General features: G+C 49.1%; 1 protein-coding gene across 8 annotated transcripts in view; it reads right to left on the bottom strand.

The window, feature by feature from the left end:
• EPS15L1 (epidermal growth factor receptor pathway substrate 15 like 1) overlaps window positions 1-16973 on the bottom strand; it is a 127184-nt gene that overhangs the window by 109884 nt on the left and 327 nt on the right. The window lies entirely within an intron of this gene.

The raw sequence follows: 16973 nt of genomic DNA, 5'->3' as shown, positions 1-16973 counted from the left end.
AAAGTATGGGACTCAGGAAGAGAAGACAGGGGGTAGAGTGAGCCCACCACTACAGCACAGGGTGCCAAGACACAGCCAGGGCCTCCAGAGCTTGGGCAATGGTCAAGGTAAGCCAAGCTCTGGGGCAGGGGGGCAAGCAAGGGACTCTAGGTCATTCAATGCAGTTTCACCAGGCAGGAAGAGCAGACACAGTAAGCTGACAGGGTCTATCCATGCCTTGCTGAGGAGCCAGGAACCTCATCCTAGGGGCAACCTGGGCAAATGTGCACATGAGAAGATGACCTGAACATGCACTCGGTTACACAAAAGGGGGGACAGGCAGGCAGGACAAGAAGAAAGTGATCAGGAAGAGATGGCTCAAGTCCTCCAGGAGGATGAGGTCCAGAGAATGCAGTAATTCACTGTGTGAAAACAAAGGGAAAGGGAGGGGAATGGCAATTCACCTTTAAATGTGTTTCTCTGGGGAGTCTCCATGGGTCACCGAGGTAGAAATCTCACTGCCATTCAAGCAGTATTAACTGAGCACCTGCCCAGTCCTGGCACTGGCCTCAGTGGAGGTGCATCAGTGAATAAGGCGACCCCTGCCCCCAACAAGCCCCATGGAGCTCTTTGTCTGCCAGGAAAATATCGTTGACAATGACAACACACATAGGGCTGCTAAGTGCTGTAGGCTGTAGGAAAAGACCCGATGAGGTCAGACACATATCTACAAGGGCAAAGAGGTGGCCACTGCCTCAGCTGAGCCTACTCAAGGGGACACAAGACACCAAGGGAGGAGCACCGTGCTCCTCTCACAGGAGAGATGGAAGGAAGCACCACTGGCACCAGGGAAAGTGGGGGTCCTGGAGGGACAGGCGTAAGGGGGGGGTGGCACAGGGTCAAGTGCAGTCACACACAAAGCCAATGGATGGCACTGAGAAAGGCAGGCAATAAGGAGCTCCCAGGACCTTGCCCAGGCAGAGAAGGGAACAGCCCTTTCTCCAGTACAGGTCCCAAGCAAATCCCTAAGCAAGGCCCTGGAGAGACTCGTGGGGGCAGTGGCTCAGTAGCCTCTACACAGCAAGGCACCCAGTACCCACAATGCTCCCAACTTTCAACAAGTACGCCCTAAACCAGTGATGGGCAATCTTTTGAGCTTGGTGTTGTCAAAATTCGCCCAAAAACCGAGCATAATTCGGGTGGTGTGTCACTTCAAGAAAAAACCATAATTTCACAATATTTATAGTTTAAACAACAAAAATGTATAATTGTAATATATAACTGTATTTAATAAACCAAAAACTAATTATTTAACTTACCTGCTTAGTGATTTCTTTATTCACCTGTCAGTCAGTTTCTTTTGTTGGTCTTGATATTATTTAACTTGTGTGGGGTGCCGTGAACTAAGATAAGGGAGGGGGAGGGGGAATTCTTTAAAGAACTAACCTGCCTATTAGTGACTTTTTTGTTGCTGAATTTCATTGGCTAAATCTTCCATTGAAGGTTGGTATTTTGTACACTTCAAGCCCAAGCAAGCCCTACTAATTTCATCTGTCAATCTCTTTTGTTGGTTTTGATATTATTTAATGCTGAGAATAAGGTCTCACAAAATTATGTAGAGGGAAAAATTGTGAGCAAAGCCATTGCTATATTTTTCAGGGTGCTAAAAGTGTCTGGTAATCGGTTCCAGGCACTCCAAATTTCCTGTTCGTATCCTCTTGATTCTCCAAGCGGCATCTTTCCAGATTCTCAAGCTTTGACCTCAAGTCAACAAACACCTGAGCCCAGATGCTGTCTTGAAATTCTGCAAGTTGCATCTTATGTAAATTAAGATGGCTGCCGCTATTTCTAATGTCGGGAAACGGCACCCGTTGCATAGGCCCTCACCTCTCCCAGCCTCCCCCTCACTTATCTCAGTAATGATGTTCAGTTAGAAATCCACGACACCCAGAACAGTAGATTGGATGATGGTTGCTGTGGTTATGTGGTTGCTGATAATGGCGATCACAGGGCCCCCAGAGATGCATCCCCCACAGCATTCCGCTGCTCCCTGCTCCGCAGGCCAGAAGTGAGGTCAAAGATCCCCTAACAGCCTAACTGGAAGTCCCAGAACTAGACACTCTGTGCTGGAGTTCTGTTGTTTTGGCCTACAGACCTCCGGCACAGAGTGTCTACACTACAGCAAATGTTTTATCCTTGGCTACTGCACCTGGCCATGCAGGAGCGGAGGATGAAACGCCCTTCTCGGCATGCAGCCCCATACTTCTCTGGTATGCGGCCGCATGCGGCCATGTGTCATTGAAAATGGCTACGCGTGTCAGCACTGACACGCATGTCATAGGTTCGCCATCATGGCCCTACACCTTCCCAAAATTCCTTTCCTACATCACCCGCCCCAGGATTCCAATGTCCCTGCTACCTTCTGACCCCTGGCCCTATATTATATATAAACCATCCCTTAACAGCACACAGCCAGGACATACGTGCTCCTGGCCACAGGGCAGTTCCATGCCAACGACTGCCAGGTGCCACCAAGCCAGGCTGGGTCAGCTTGCTGCCTCCCCCCCAAGCCCCCGCTACCCGCTGTGAATAGAATCCTCAGCTTCCCAGCACCCACTGCACTTCTGTAGAGCTTGCAGGTCCTCTAGGCCCCAGGCACCAAGCCAGGCTCGCAGATTTCCAGGTGAGCTAAAAGCCAGTCCTTGCCACCACAGAGTAGAGCATCATGCTCTGGTCAGGGAACAAACACACAAACAAAAGAACAAAGGTGCTGGTGGGAACAGAAAAAGGAATGGAGCTTTTTGTCGTGTTGGGGAGGTGGGGGAGGGATCAGGCGACAGCAGCGAGAACTGGCCTTCCAATCCTCTCCTTACTTGGCACACACCTTGGCACAGCCCCAGCCTCACAACTAGACCCCACCTTCCTCACAGGCTTCCTTCTCCATTCCACTAGCACCCGGTCACTCCTTTACCTCAAAAGATTCTCTGTGGTTGCTTTAGGAGCAAAAAGTCCTGACCTGATCCTTGGTCCTCAGTGCACTCCATGGCCATCTCCTGCCCCTGCCAAGCAAACCTCACTCCACATGCACCCGTTCGCCCATACACTCACAGACACTTTGACACACACAGCCCTCAATCCCCACCTTCCTTCCCACTCTACTGGACATAGTGTACACCTTTCACCCTCTTGTCTGAGCACAACTTATTCCCTATGCATGGAGGGAGGGGCCTCTGCCTGCTGAAATCCAATTACCTTCTAGCAACCATGCTCTAAGAAGCCTCCCAAATTCCCCCCAGCTGAAACAAGTCTCTCTCCCCCACACTCCCATAGCCCAGAACTTGGAAAGGGACTATAATCATTGCCTCTCCCTATATTTTCAATTCCTGAGGGGGTGGAGGTTTCACATTTATTCCACCTTGTGCACTGCAGGGCCTTTAACAGGCCTTTGGGAAATGTTTGCTCACGGAAATGGTAAGATTTAGGTGAAGCCCCGAGAGAGAGAGAATGAGAGGGGTACAGAGTGGTCAATGCCCCAGCAGACACAGCTCCACCACTCAACTGCAGTGTGGACAGGCCACAAAGCCTCACTGAGCCTTGGGTTCTCCATTTGTAAAGTGGGAATATAGTTGTCCCTCTTATGTTACTCCGCTCACAAAAATTAGGGGATCAGGGAACATGCAGATACTCCAGTACTTTCAGTCTTCTGTATAGTGCATTTTCACCAATGAAATAAAAGTTGGTTTTGCATCTCATTTGCATAATCAAACAACTTTCTTTGACTTGTTTGCTTTTCTGATGTTCTTGTTTAATAAAAATAAATCATATGCTTTTTTTATTGCTTCATATTCATTTTGAAATATCCCCTAATTTTTGTGAGCATTATATATTCATTTACTTTCCATTGCTTCAGTTACCTGCAGTCAGCCATGGTCCAAATATGTTACACTAGAAATTCCAGAATTAAGCAATGCATACGTTCTAAATTTTGTGCCATTTTGAGTAGCTTGATGAAGTCTCGTGCTAGCCCTGCTGTCCCACCTGGGACATGAATCATCTCTTTATCCAGCTGTACACGCTACCCTCCCCTTAGTCACTTAGCTGTCTCAGTTATCAGGTGGACTGTTCCAGGTTTGCAGTGCTTGTGTTCAAGTCATCCTTACTTTACCTATAATGACCCCAACCCTGGCTGGACAGTTAGTTGGTTAGAATATCCTGATATTCCAAGGTTGCAGGTTTGATCCCTGGTCAGGGCACATACAAGAACTGACCAGTGCCCTGGCCAGACAGCTTACTTGGTTAGAGCATCATCCCGAAGTTCAGAGTTTCCCAGTTCAATCCCCAGTCAGGGAATATACAGAAACAGATCAATGTTTCTGTCTCTCTCTCTCAAAATTAATGAAATTAAAAAACAATCAGCCAATGAGTGCAGGAATAAGTGGGACAATGAATTGATGTTTTCCTCTTCCTCAAATCAATTTTTTTTAAAATAAGATAATTCTGTCCCAGTCAGTTGGCTCAGCGATAGAGTGTCGGTCCAGCGTGTGGAAGTACCGGGTTTGATTCCTGGCCAGGGCACACAGGAGGAGTACCCATCTGCTTCTCTACCTTTCCCCCTCTCCTTTCTCTCTGTCTCTCTCTTCCCCTCCTGCAGCCAAGGCTCCATTAAAGCAAAGCTGGCCTGGGCACTGAGGATGGCTCCCTGGCCTCTGCCTCAAGCACTAGAATGGCTCCAGTTGCAATGGAGCAACACCCCAGGTAAGCTGAGCATTGCCCCCTAGTGGACAGGACAGGCAGATCCCGGTCAGGTACATGCAAGAATCTGTCTCTCTGCCTCCCCTGCTCTTACTTAATTAAAAAAAAAAAAAGAAGAAGAAGCCTGACCAGGCGGTGGCACAGTGGATAAAGCATCAGACTGGGAGGTGGAGGACCCAAGTTCGAGACCCCAAGGTCACCTGCTTGATTGAGCGCGGGCTCATCTGGTTTGAGCAAAGCTCACCAGCTTGGCCCCAAGGTCACTGGCTTGAGCAAGGGGTTACTCAGTCTGCTGTAGCCCCACGGTCAAGGCACATATGAGAAAGCAATCAATGAACTAAGGTGTCCAATGAAAAACTAATGATGGATGCTTCTCATCTCTCTCCAATCCTGTCTGTCTGTCCCTATCTATCCCTCTCTCTGACTCAAAAAAACAAAAAAAAAACAAAAAAAAAACAAACACTTATGTGGTTGTTAAAGGATAGTTTCCAGAGGCTAAAAATCAACCAAAAAAAAATTTTAATCCACAGAGTCAAAATGCCAACACTAAAAGCCTGACCTGAAAGGAAAGGCTAATTCCATAGAGTGGTACGTGAGAGAGCAAAATAACAGCACTGGCTTGCACCATGGCAACCAGCAGGCTCACCTGACCCACTGACCAACCATGGGTGTTAGCTGAGCCTGTATGGCATCTTTTTCTCAATGGAGAAAGTGTTCAAATAGATGTAAGGGTGCACCACTGCACAGAGGCCGTTCTAATCCTTATCCAGGAAAATACCAAAGGGAGAAATGTTTGCAATAAAACATACCTGGGTCTATGGGTGTCTGGGACTCCTACCACAAAACTGTGCCCTTTCCAGGTTGGGAGGAATGGAGAGGGCTAGCCCATCCCTTCAACTTTACAGTCCTGATTAAGCATTCTCAATATGAGGGACTCATCAGCAACAATTTTTGTCCTGTTCAATTTTTTCCCTTTATAAAAGCATTTTCTTTTTCCACTGGAAAATGTAAAATTGAGAAATTCTATATAGATTAAGAAAAGCCAATTTTCTATTGATCCACATAATAATCACCAGGCATGATTTTTACTGTCACTAGTAAATCACTAGTAGAAAGAGAATCTTGCATGCCCGGGCAGTAGCGCAGTAGAAAGAGCATCAACCTGGGACGCTGAGGACACAGGTTCGAAACCCCAAGGTCGTTGGCCTGAACATAGGCTCATCTAGCTTGAGCACAGGTTCACCAGCTTGAGAGTGGGAACACGGACATCATCCCATGATTTCTGGCTTGAGCAAGAGGTCATTGTCTTGCCTGTAGCCCTCCAGTCAAGGCACATATGAGAAAGCAATCAATGAACTAAAAGGTGCCACAACTATGAGTTGATGCTTCTCATTTCTCCATTCCTGTCTGTCCCTGTCCATCTGTTTCAAAAGAGAGAGAGAGAGAGAGAGAACATCTTATCTCGCCCTTCCAGTGAAGGAGTGAAGAGGCAGCAGGAACCCCAAGGGGGTAAGGGGGCATGGCACCAGGACACTAGGTGGTCACTAGGGAAATGGGCCTGGGCAAGAAGAACCCTACCCTGTGCCCATTTCTTCACCCAAGAAATAAAACATCCCCATCAAAGGCAGCCAGAGAGCCTGACTAGTGGTGGCACAGTAGACAGAGTATCATCCTGGGAAACAGAGGTCCCAGGTTGGAACCCCTGAGGTTGCCAGCTTGAGCGCAAGCTCATCCAGTTTAAGCACAGGTCATCGGCTTAAGCGTGGGATCACAGACATGATCCCATGGTCACTGGCCTGGGCCCAAAGGTCACTGGCTCAGCTTGAGTCCCCTGGTCAAGGCACGTATGAGAAGCAATCAATAAACAACTAAAGTGATGCAACTACGAGTTGATGCTTCTCATCTCTTTCCCTTCCAGTCTCTCCTCTCTCTCTCTCTCTCTCTCAAAAAAAAAAAAAAGGCAGCCAGAGAGATGGACTGTCCCCCAAACCCCAAACCCCTGCTACTATTGCTTGTTTGCTTCAGGAACTGGGGATACAGCAGGGACTAACCTACCCATAATGTCCCCAGGAGCCCATGGTGTGGCATCAACAGGAGAGAATGATCTAGGCACTGCACCTCCCCAAAGGCCTGAAACCAGTCATTTTATCTCTTGCATTCTTAGTTTTCTTGTTCAGAACACAGGGACAATGACAGTGACACCCAGGGAGGTCGATGATAAAAAGGCACAAATTGGGTATCCAACCACACTTCCTTATTTCCATTCAAGACCTGTGCCCCAAATCTCTCCCAACACTGTTCTAGGGGACCCTGGGTTACCAGAGTGAGAGAAGGGGGACGAGGCAGAGGAAGCTGTACAGATGTGGGGAGGTCTGAGAGGCTGCAAATGTCTGGCTCTCCGGTCTGGCTGGAACCAAAGAGGGAACAGAAAGGAAGGTGAAGGACCTTCTCCTTCCTTTCCTTTACCTCCAGCCCGGTGGAAGGATTCATCCCACCTCTGTGAGCTGAGGGAGTCTGCCACACTGTGTCTAGCTGAGAGGAGCCCACCTGAAAGGAGGGGCTCAGTTTTGTTCATCTCAGTCAGGCGGCAGGTGCTCAGCAAACAAAATGTGATAGTCTCCCCAAGGAGTTGGGCTGCTTCTCAACTGTGCCTGAATAGAGGCTCTCACCAGCCTGGAGGGCACGCTGCAAAGGGGTGGGTCTTGTCTCAGCTAACAAAGCCACCCACCTGGCCACCACCCAACAGGCTTGTCTTCTTCTGCTGGCTACACATCAACTTTTTTGTTTTTTTTGTGACAGAGACAGAGAGAGGGACAGATAGGGATAGGGACAGACAGACAGGAAGGGAGAGAAATGAGAAGTATCAATTCTTCATTGTGGCACCTTAGTTGTTTATTGATTGCTTTCTCCTATGTGCCTTGACAGAGGTGGGGGTGGGAACTACAGCAGAGCAAGTGACCCCTTGCTCAAGCCAGCAAACTTGGGCTTCAAGTCAATGACCTTTGGGCTCAAGTCAGCAATCTTTGGGTTCAAGCCAGCAACCATAGGGTCATGTCTATGATCCCATGTTCAAACCAGCGACCCCGTGCTCAAGCTGATGAGCCTGCACTCAAGCAGGATGAGCCTGTGCTCAAGCCGGCGACATTGGGGTTTTGAACCTGGCTCCTCTGCGTCCCAGTCTGACGCTCTATCCCCTGCACCACCGCCTGGTTGGGCCATACCAACTTCTTTCTCCTGTTTCCTCTCCCCATTTTGAGGGCCTCTGGCCAAAGAGTGATCCTGCGAATTCCTTCTGTCAAACCCCTCTGCTCTTCCAGAAACAATCTCAGGCCAGAATGCTCTTTATCACTTCATGCCCATAACACAGCAAGCTCTGGGCATTCTGTACATAAGCAATCAGACAGTCTAAACATATAACTTCATGTGGGAACATGCTGTAAAAACATGCAGAGTAAAAATAACAATTAGAGACAGCAAGGAGCCCTAGCCCTGAGCGGACAAGAGTCCAGGGGCCTCCCTGACCCCATACTGGAAACTGTGTGCTGGAAACAGCAGAAGAGCAGGATAAGATTTAACAACAAAACATGTTTAGGCTCTCAGAACAGAAATTAGGAGTCAGCATGCTCCTTGCCCTTTATTTCACCCCCTGAAAACTTCTTTCTGCTTCTTTGAGTTATTTGTACTTGCTAATAAATAGCTGAGTAAGGCTAGGGATGGGGCTTCAGTCCTTTGATCTGCTGACCAGGACTGTTGCCTCCCCTCAGCTCCTTAGAGCATTTCATCTGGTCTCCAAGTAGTTTTTGTTCTTGCAACAACTTCACTCCTCAAGAACCTGCCATTGCTCCTCACCGCCTCCCATATGTGGACCTGCCCTTCCATTTAGCCATTCGTTCAACATACGAGTACTAAGTACTAGTACAAGAATGAATTAAAACAGGCACATCTCGCCTGACCTGTGGTGGCACAGTGGATAAAGCGTTGACCTGGAAATGCTGAGGTTGCCGGTTCGAAACCCTGGGCTTGCCTGGTCAAGGCACATATGGGAGTTGATGCTTTCCGCTCCTCCCCCCTTCTCTCTCTCCTCTCTAAAATGAATAAATAAAAAAAAATAATAAAATAAAAAATAAAAAAAATTTTTTTAGGCCCTGGCCGGTTGGCTCAGCGGTAGAGCGTCGGCCTAGCGTGCGGAGGACCTGGGTTCGATTCCCGGCCAGGGCACACAGGAGAAGCGCCCATTTGCTTCTCCACCCCTCCGCCGCGCTTTCCTCTCTGTCTCCCCCCCCCCCCCCCCCCCCCCCCCCCCCCGCAGCCAAGGCTCCATTGGAGCAAAGATGGCCCGGGCGCTGGGGATGGCTCTGTGGCCTCTGCCTCAGGCGCTAGAGTGGCTCTGGTCGCAACATGGTGATGCCCAGGATGGGCAGAGCACCGCCCCCTGGTGGGCAGAGCGTCACCCCTGGTGGGCGTGCCGGGTGGATCCCGGTCGGGCGCATGCGGGAGTCTGTCTGACTGTCTCTCCCTGTTTCCAGCTTCAGAAAAATGAAAAAAAAAAAAAAAAAATTTTTTTTAAATAAATAAAAAATAAAAAAAAAACAGGCACATCTCCTCCCTTTGTGAACCTAATCTAGGTGGTGGGGAAGAAAGACCATCAGTCAAACGATCTCAAAATAAAATTACAAACTGGTATTTGTAAAAGTACAGGGCATCCCTACAGGGAGTAACGGCGGCAGGGCCAGTCTGTCAGGGAAGGCTTCCCCTAAGGAACTGATGTGCCAGCTGAGATATGAAGAGTAAGAATTAACCCAGAGAAGAAAGGGGAAAGAACATCCCATGAGAAGCAATAAAAAGCACATGCTGAGGCCAAGGCAAAAGGGGATGTTGACTGTGCAAGCAACTGAAAGAAGGGCCAAGACCTGACCTGTGTAGGCGCAGTAAAGCGTCAACCTGGAACACAACACTGAAGTCCCTGGTTTGAAACCCTTGGCTTGCCTGGTCAAGGCACATATGGGAGTTGATGCTTCCTACTTCTCCCCCCTTCTTTCTCTCTTCTCTAAAATGAATAAATAAAATCTAAAGAAAAGAAAGAAAGAAGGGCCAAGGGGCCACACAGGCAGAGTGAACAGGGAAGGCAGATCTGGGAGCTGCAGGAAACACAGGCTGATCCTAGGCACAGGCCCGATCTAGTATTGACAGTGGCGGCCAGGTTTCCTCTCCCTGCTTTCAACCAGTGTGTAGAAAAGGAAAAGTGACTTTTTATCAGCCAGTCTGAAATGTAATCAGTAAAAGGATTCTGCATTCAAGACTATAAGAATCCCATCTAGCAGGCAGCCAGGTGGAAATCAGGAGAAGGCTGTTTGTGGTCATCTGTGCAACTACTTCTCTCCAGTGGCTGTGGCACTAAGAGCTGGCAATACCATGGCAGACAAAGTATCCTACACAGGAGCAGCCTTTAGAAGGTCTCCCTCCCCCACATCCGTCATCAGCCACTCTCCGGACAAGCAGAAACCTTTTGTCTCAGCCAATTTGTAGGCCAGGCACAGACTCCTGTTTCTCCTTTACCAACCCTTCATCCTAAGTCACCCTAATTAAAAGAGGGATATGGACTCCAGAGTCCCAGCCTCAGCCTCACATTTGGCCCTTTGAGATAGAATTCTGGCTTTTGGCTCTGCTCATTCTGCTTTGCCCCTAAGAGGCCATTCCTCCCTCCCTTCCCAGTGTTGCCAGTCCAAATACCACATTTCCAATATACCAAGTGGAAGTAAGTTATCCACCCCTCCCCCAGTTGGACCACTTGTGGCCTGACCTTCCTGTGAGCCAGGCGTGGCCCACTTCTTGTATCTCAGTCTTAAAGCATTAAGCACCCACTCTGGTAGGGAAACCTGATGATCCCTCGTAAAGATTAGATCTTTCCATTTCTCCCTCCGCCTTTCAATGAGATGAGATCAAAACAATAAAATAAAATTTAAAACGGGACCTTCTCCCCACCAGACTCCACACAGTATCTAGTGTTTACGCAGGACAACCAATGTTTAAAAACAAATGAGATCTCACACTGTTGTAACGCTTAGCAGTTAAAAAACAATTTCAAAAACAGGAAACTACAATGCAATGCAGAGCCCAGATCTCAGTCAGAAAGAGCCCTATGAACACAGTTTGCTAGATACAACCTTCTCGCAAGTACCATAACGCCTATCGGCCTCAGTTTACCATTTATAAAGTGAGGATAAGACCAACCAGAATGACTGGCAGAATAAACCAAGTAATCCAAAATACCTTTTCTGCTCAGTCCTTGGCACCTTCGTGGTGAGGCCTTTCTGGACCTCACATACGGGTTCTCGCTTCACAGCTCTCACAGCACGATCCCACTGACACAAGACCAACTAGGAAGGCACCTGCTCATTTCCTTAGAGTCGTAGCTCCATGGGGTACGGCTGGGTTCAGGATCACTGCTACATCCCACTGCCCAGAAAGCATACAGCAAAGAGAAGATGTCCAGTAAATACTTGCTGAAAGAAGGGCACACAAACACAGGGAGAGCACATCCATCACCCTGCAAGATCTTGACACTCCACTGCTGTGAGGCAGATATATAAAACTGAGTTATTCCCAATTTGCAGATGGTGAAACTAAGGTGCAGAAAATACTACACAACTGCCTGACCAGGCAGTGGCACAGTGGATGGAGCCTCAGACTGGGATGCAGAGGACCCAGGTTCAAAACCCTAAGGTTGCTGGCTTGAGCACGGGCTCATTTGGCTTGAGTGCAGGTTCACCAGATTGAGTGTGGGGTCGCTGGCTTGAACGTGGGATCATGGACATGACCCTATGGTTGCTGGCTTGAGCCCAAAGGTCACTGGCTTGAAACCCAAGGTCGCTGGCTTGAGCCAAGGTCATTGGCTTGAGCAAGGGGTCATTCCCGGCCCTGGCTGGTTGGCTCAGTGGTAGAGCGTCGGCCTGGCGTGCAGGAGTCCCGGGTTCGACTCCCGACCAGGGCACACAGGAGAAGCGCCCATCTGTTTCTCCACCCCTCCCCCTCTCCTTCCTCTCTGTCTCTCTCTTCCCCTCCCACAGCCAAGGCTCCATTGGAGCAAAGTTGGCCCAGGCGCTGAGGATGGCTCCATGGCCTCTGCCTCAGGCGCTAGAATGGCTCTGGTTGCAACAGAACGACTCCCCAGATGGGCAGAGCATCGCCCCCTGGTGGGCATGCTGGGTGGATCATGGTCGAGCACAAGCGGGAGTCTGACTGCCTCCCCGTTTCCAACTTCAGAAAAATACACACACACAAAAAAGGGGGTCATTCCCTCTTCTGGAGCCCCCCCCATCAAGGCACCTATGAAAAGCAATCAATGAACAATGAAGGTGCCGCAACTATGAATTGATGCTTCTCATCTCTCTCCCCTCCCGTCTGTCCCTATCTGTCCCTCTCTCTGTCTCTGTCATCAAAAAAAAAAAAAAAAAAAAAAAAGAAAGAAAAAGAAAATACTACACAACTAAGGGCACTGAAAAACTACCTGGGGGCCCTGGCTGGTTGGCTCAGCGGTAGAGAGTCGGCCTGGCGTACGGGGGACCCGGGTTCAATTCCTGGCCAGGGCACATAGGAGAGGCGCCCATTTGCTTCTCCATCCCCCCCTCCTTCCTCTCTGTCTCTTTCTTCCCCTCCCGCAGCGAGGCTCCATTGGAGCAAAGATGGCCCGGGCGCTGGGGATGGCTCCTTGGCCTCTGCCCCAGGCACTAGAGTGGCTCTGGTCGCGGCAGAGCAACACCCCGGAGGGGCAGAGCATCGCCCCCTGGTGGGCAGAGCATCGCCCCTGGTGGGCGTGCCGGGTGGATCCCGGTCAGGCGCATGCGGGAGTCTGTCTGATTGTCTCTCCCCGTTTCCAGCTTCAGAAAAATACAAAAAAAAAAAAAACTACCTGGGGACCCTAACACTGAAATACAGGCACTTGAAGAGACCTCAAATGATAATGGGGCTTAGAGTCTTCTTTGAGGAAAAATATGTAGATTTCTGCATGGACACTCAGATCTGGCCAAGGCAGGGAGACTCTGAGAGCACCCCCAGGAGTGGGGCTGAGGAGGCACCTGTCACCTGGATGGTGGCAGTGTGTCTGTCTGTCCGTAACATGGCAGCACAGCCTGAGGCATTAGAGTGGACACTTAGCTCTAGGGTACCATCTGATCCAAGACAGTGACTCCAATTCCCAGATCAGCTGACTGGGGTTAAGAACCAGACATGGGAAAGTTGCTTTAAAGTTCAAAATCGGGGCAGAGGAGGCAAAACTTACAAGTTCTTTCTTGATTGGGAGCTACTTAATCAACAAAAAACAGGCCAATGAAGGTCAATAAGACAGAGAAAGACAAGAAATTCTGCATCCACACTTTACTCTCAAACCTGGCTCTCTGCCCATCAATTTATTTTGCATCACCATTAGCATTCTAGTAAGATAGAGAAACTAGCAATTACGGTATTTTGGAGAAAAAAGCAAGGGACAAATGGACAAACAAGTGTCCCAAGCACTGGGCATTCATTCTAGACACACTGGCCGGGTGTTGTCTGGGCAGGCTGCCCAGCAGGCTGCCTGGAAGAGTAGAAAGAACAGGGTTTTGCAGGCAGATGGATGTGGGTAAACCCCAGCTGTGCACCCACCAGCTATGGGACTTTAGCAAGTTATTGCAATCTCTGAGTCTGTTTCCCATTTGCAAAATGGGAAAAGAAGCACATAACAAAGGGTGGAGGCACCAATGACTGGGTGGGGGTGGAGCAATGGAACTCCCTGGGCACAGGAAAGACTCTCCTTACCAAGGAGCCCAATGCTTTCCTCCAGTTACCATGTGATCACTAGGTCCAGGGGCCACACAAGGGACTCAGAATAGAGACAGGAGGGAGAGCTCCCACTCATGTGGGGCTAAGAGAAGACACCACCAAATAGGCCTCTAAGAGCAGCTGAGCAGGCAGAACACAGCAGGAGATCACAGTATGAGGTTCCAGCTATAGAGCCATGGGGGTTGGGAGGAGCACTGGGAACAGTAGGGGTTTGCATAGAGGTGATGGAAGAATGAGTGGAAAAGCAAGCCCAGAAGGTCAGGTGGAGCAGGAGCAGGAGCTGTGGGAATGCCAAGCCAGGAGCAGTCAAGCTGGACATACAGAAGGGAGGGGAATGGGAGCCCCTAGAGGTTTCTGGAGCAGGCAGATGGATAAGGATGCGTTTTAGAATTCCAGTGATGTGGGATGAACTGGGAGGAAGAGTCTCAGCAGGAAGTAGAACAGCCCCAGCCCATGAAGTTGTGGGCGTGGTAAGGAGGTGGCAAGGAGGTAGCTGGTTCCAGAGTACAGGAGGCTGGCAGGGGCAAAGGAGAAACAGGTGGTTGGACTCCAGAAGAAATGAGGGAAGGCAGATTTCGAGTGTGGTGTATGAATATGCCAAAGACGGACCACAGAGTACGTATGCAGGCAGAGAAGGCTGACATTTGAAGGCAGAAGAGAGTGTGAAGGCTCATGGATGGGGCTACAGTGACAAGTGTCTGGAGGAGGATCAGCCCCAACAATGGCCGCTGGAGTTAAGAATGGCCAGTTGCCAGTAACTTGTGAAAGTGCATGGTACAAAGACGTAACACAGCTGTGTTTCTGGTATGGGTAAGGTAAAGGAAAGCTGTGCAGAAACAAACAGAAATCAATAAGATGCTGATGGGGGGTGAGGGGGATCACTCCCAGAGGAGGAACTACAGACTTAATGAACTGACAAGATTTATCTTCAGGCTATAGGAAAGGAGATGTCATAAAGATGTCAGAGAGTAGGGAGCAGACCAGGAAAGTCGCTGATGGGAAAAGCATAGGCAGTACTGGGATGGAGGGAAAATACCTCTCTCTGCCCCTCTAAAAAAACACTAGCTAACCACCTTACTCACCTTCAAATGGCCACCCACATTCCAAGTGTGCCCTACACCTCAATCCAATCAGATCACAGCCTCCAACTCCAGGGGGCTCCCCACTGCTCCAATCAGAAATTATCCTGGAATCATATCCATCCTTCCCCTATAATTATCTGTGAACCGTGATCCCCTCAGCCAAACTGGAAGTGCCTGGAAGGGCTGAGCCCCACACCTGGGTCCACAGGAACACCTAGTACATCGCTTCAATTTAAGAACAAGTTTAGAGAGATGTAGACATAATTACCTAAAGGCAGAAAACCTGGCTATGCCTTCATTCAATGAACAAATAAGGAAAGAAATAGGAAAAAAGCACAGAAATCAGTGACCTGAACTTTCAGATGTCAGAGGATCCAGGCTGTCAGTCTCTTACAACTCCTTGTTCAATTCTGCTCCCACCCCCAGCCCCCATGCCACAGAGAAGAAAGCCTCCTACAAGTACTGTTGGGCAGTACAAGTAGCTGGTCCCCACTTCATGGCACCTGTCATAAGCAGACCCTGTCTCCCCCAGCAGTGTCTTCCTCACACTGTCCCTCAGCATTGGTCACAGTCCACAGGTGTCTATGGGTCTGTTTGCAATCTGTCTCCCCAGGAATCTGGGCACCCAGTAACAGCAGGCACAAGCTTCTTGATCCCATGCCCCTAAACCCATGCCGAACACTCAGGATCAAGAAGTCTAAAGACAGGTGACCAGCAAAGGTCGCTAGGAAGAGTGACATTTGAGCTGCCACCTGAAGGAAGGCAATAAGCCAGGCACTGGAAGATCAAAGGAAGAAGAAGAGAAGGGTGCTTCAGGGAGAAGGAACTACTTGGGGGGTCACCCTGAGAAAAGAGAACCTGGACTATGAGAAGAACAGAAAAGCAGCAAGTATGAAGTATGACTGCAGCATGGGTGCCAGAGAGCAGGCGACACCTGGCCAGTAGGGCTTCCTGGGGAAAAACTGGGATTTTATTCTAAAAGGTTCTAAGCAAGTGAATCACATCACCTAATTGATCTGATTCAGGTTTTCATATCTTATCTCACAGCAGCAAGTCCCTGTCTTCCCCTAAAGCCAATCCTTTAGCAGTAAAATAAGAATCTTCTCTTTGTTGTGCTGATAAATGCCAACATGTTAGATAGCCCTTAATAAACTCTAAAGTACTCAGTAAACATTAGCTACTGTCATCAAAGTTCAAATTAAGGCTAGTGGCAAAATTTGACAGAAAGTTTAAAAAGATTCCCCTACCACAACCAAAAAAAAAAAAACCCACAAAAATTTTTTCTCATTAAATGAGCCTAAGCAAATTCCAACTCAGACAGGCCTAGACTAAATTTAGTGAGTTAAAATTGGCTAGTTCCTGCAGAATCTGCAAGTATGTCTTCACCTATGTCTGTCTCCGTGGATCAGTTGACCACACATGTCAACCTGCCTATCAGCTCTCCTAGGATTTGGCCTTTTTATTGCTGTGGTCCCTATTCCAACATGTCCAAATCTGCCAGAGAATTAAATATCACTGAATGCTTCTAATTTAAGGTTTTACATGTTTAATCTTCACATTTTCTCAACGTTTTTATTCCTATTTTCCAAATGAGGTAACTGAGGACTGGAGAGTCAGACACTCAGAGGAAATCTTAGTGCTGGAGCCAAGATCTGAACACAAAATGATGTGACCCTGTGTTCTTGTTCTTAATCCCGGTGCTGTGCTAGGTAATTCTGGCGAAGTACCTATAATATGGTATTACACCAAATACAACACAGGTATTCAGCAAATAAACGCATTTGTTATTAGCAAGACACAGGTAGTTTTTAGTTCCTACGACGGTGTCACCTCCAGGAGAGCAGAGACCCTGTCTGAGTGATTGCTGCGCTCGCAGCACCTGCCCCAACGCACATCGAACCTATGGATAAATGAATGAACGTCCCTCTCCTCCCAGAAAGCAGGGCCGCTTGCGCATAGCTCTTTTTTTGCACGTCCGTGTTGCGCCACAGTTACGGTCCCTTATAAAGATCATCGGACGGACTTGAGGTCACAGAAAGGCGCCTGGAGACTTTGCGACAATCCCCGCCCCCTTTCATGGATCTAGGGTGGCCGAAGCAGCTCCCAAGGCAGGGAGAGATGAGTCCAGGATCCCGCTGCTGACGGGTCCTGGCTCCAGAGGGGCTCTACCCTCCACCCCGGCGGGAACACTGTCCACCAAAGCACCGAGAGAGCAAGAGACAAAGACACGCGGGGCCGCGGCACCGGCAGAGATGCTCGCTCCCCTAGCCCATCTCCGCAGGAGGGAGTCCAACGCCACTGTGCCTCGCCCGGCCTGGGAGCTGTGACGAAAGGCGGCTGGGT

This window comes from Saccopteryx bilineata, chromosome 1 (assembly GCF_036850765.1).
Source record: "Saccopteryx bilineata isolate mSacBil1 chromosome 1, mSacBil1_pri_phased_curated, whole genome shotgun sequence".
NCBI classification, from domain to species: domain Eukaryota; kingdom Metazoa; phylum Chordata; class Mammalia; order Chiroptera; family Emballonuridae; genus Saccopteryx; species Saccopteryx bilineata.
The sequence above is the reverse complement of the archived record's forward strand: the minus strand, read 5'-3'. Positions and strand labels throughout refer to the sequence as shown.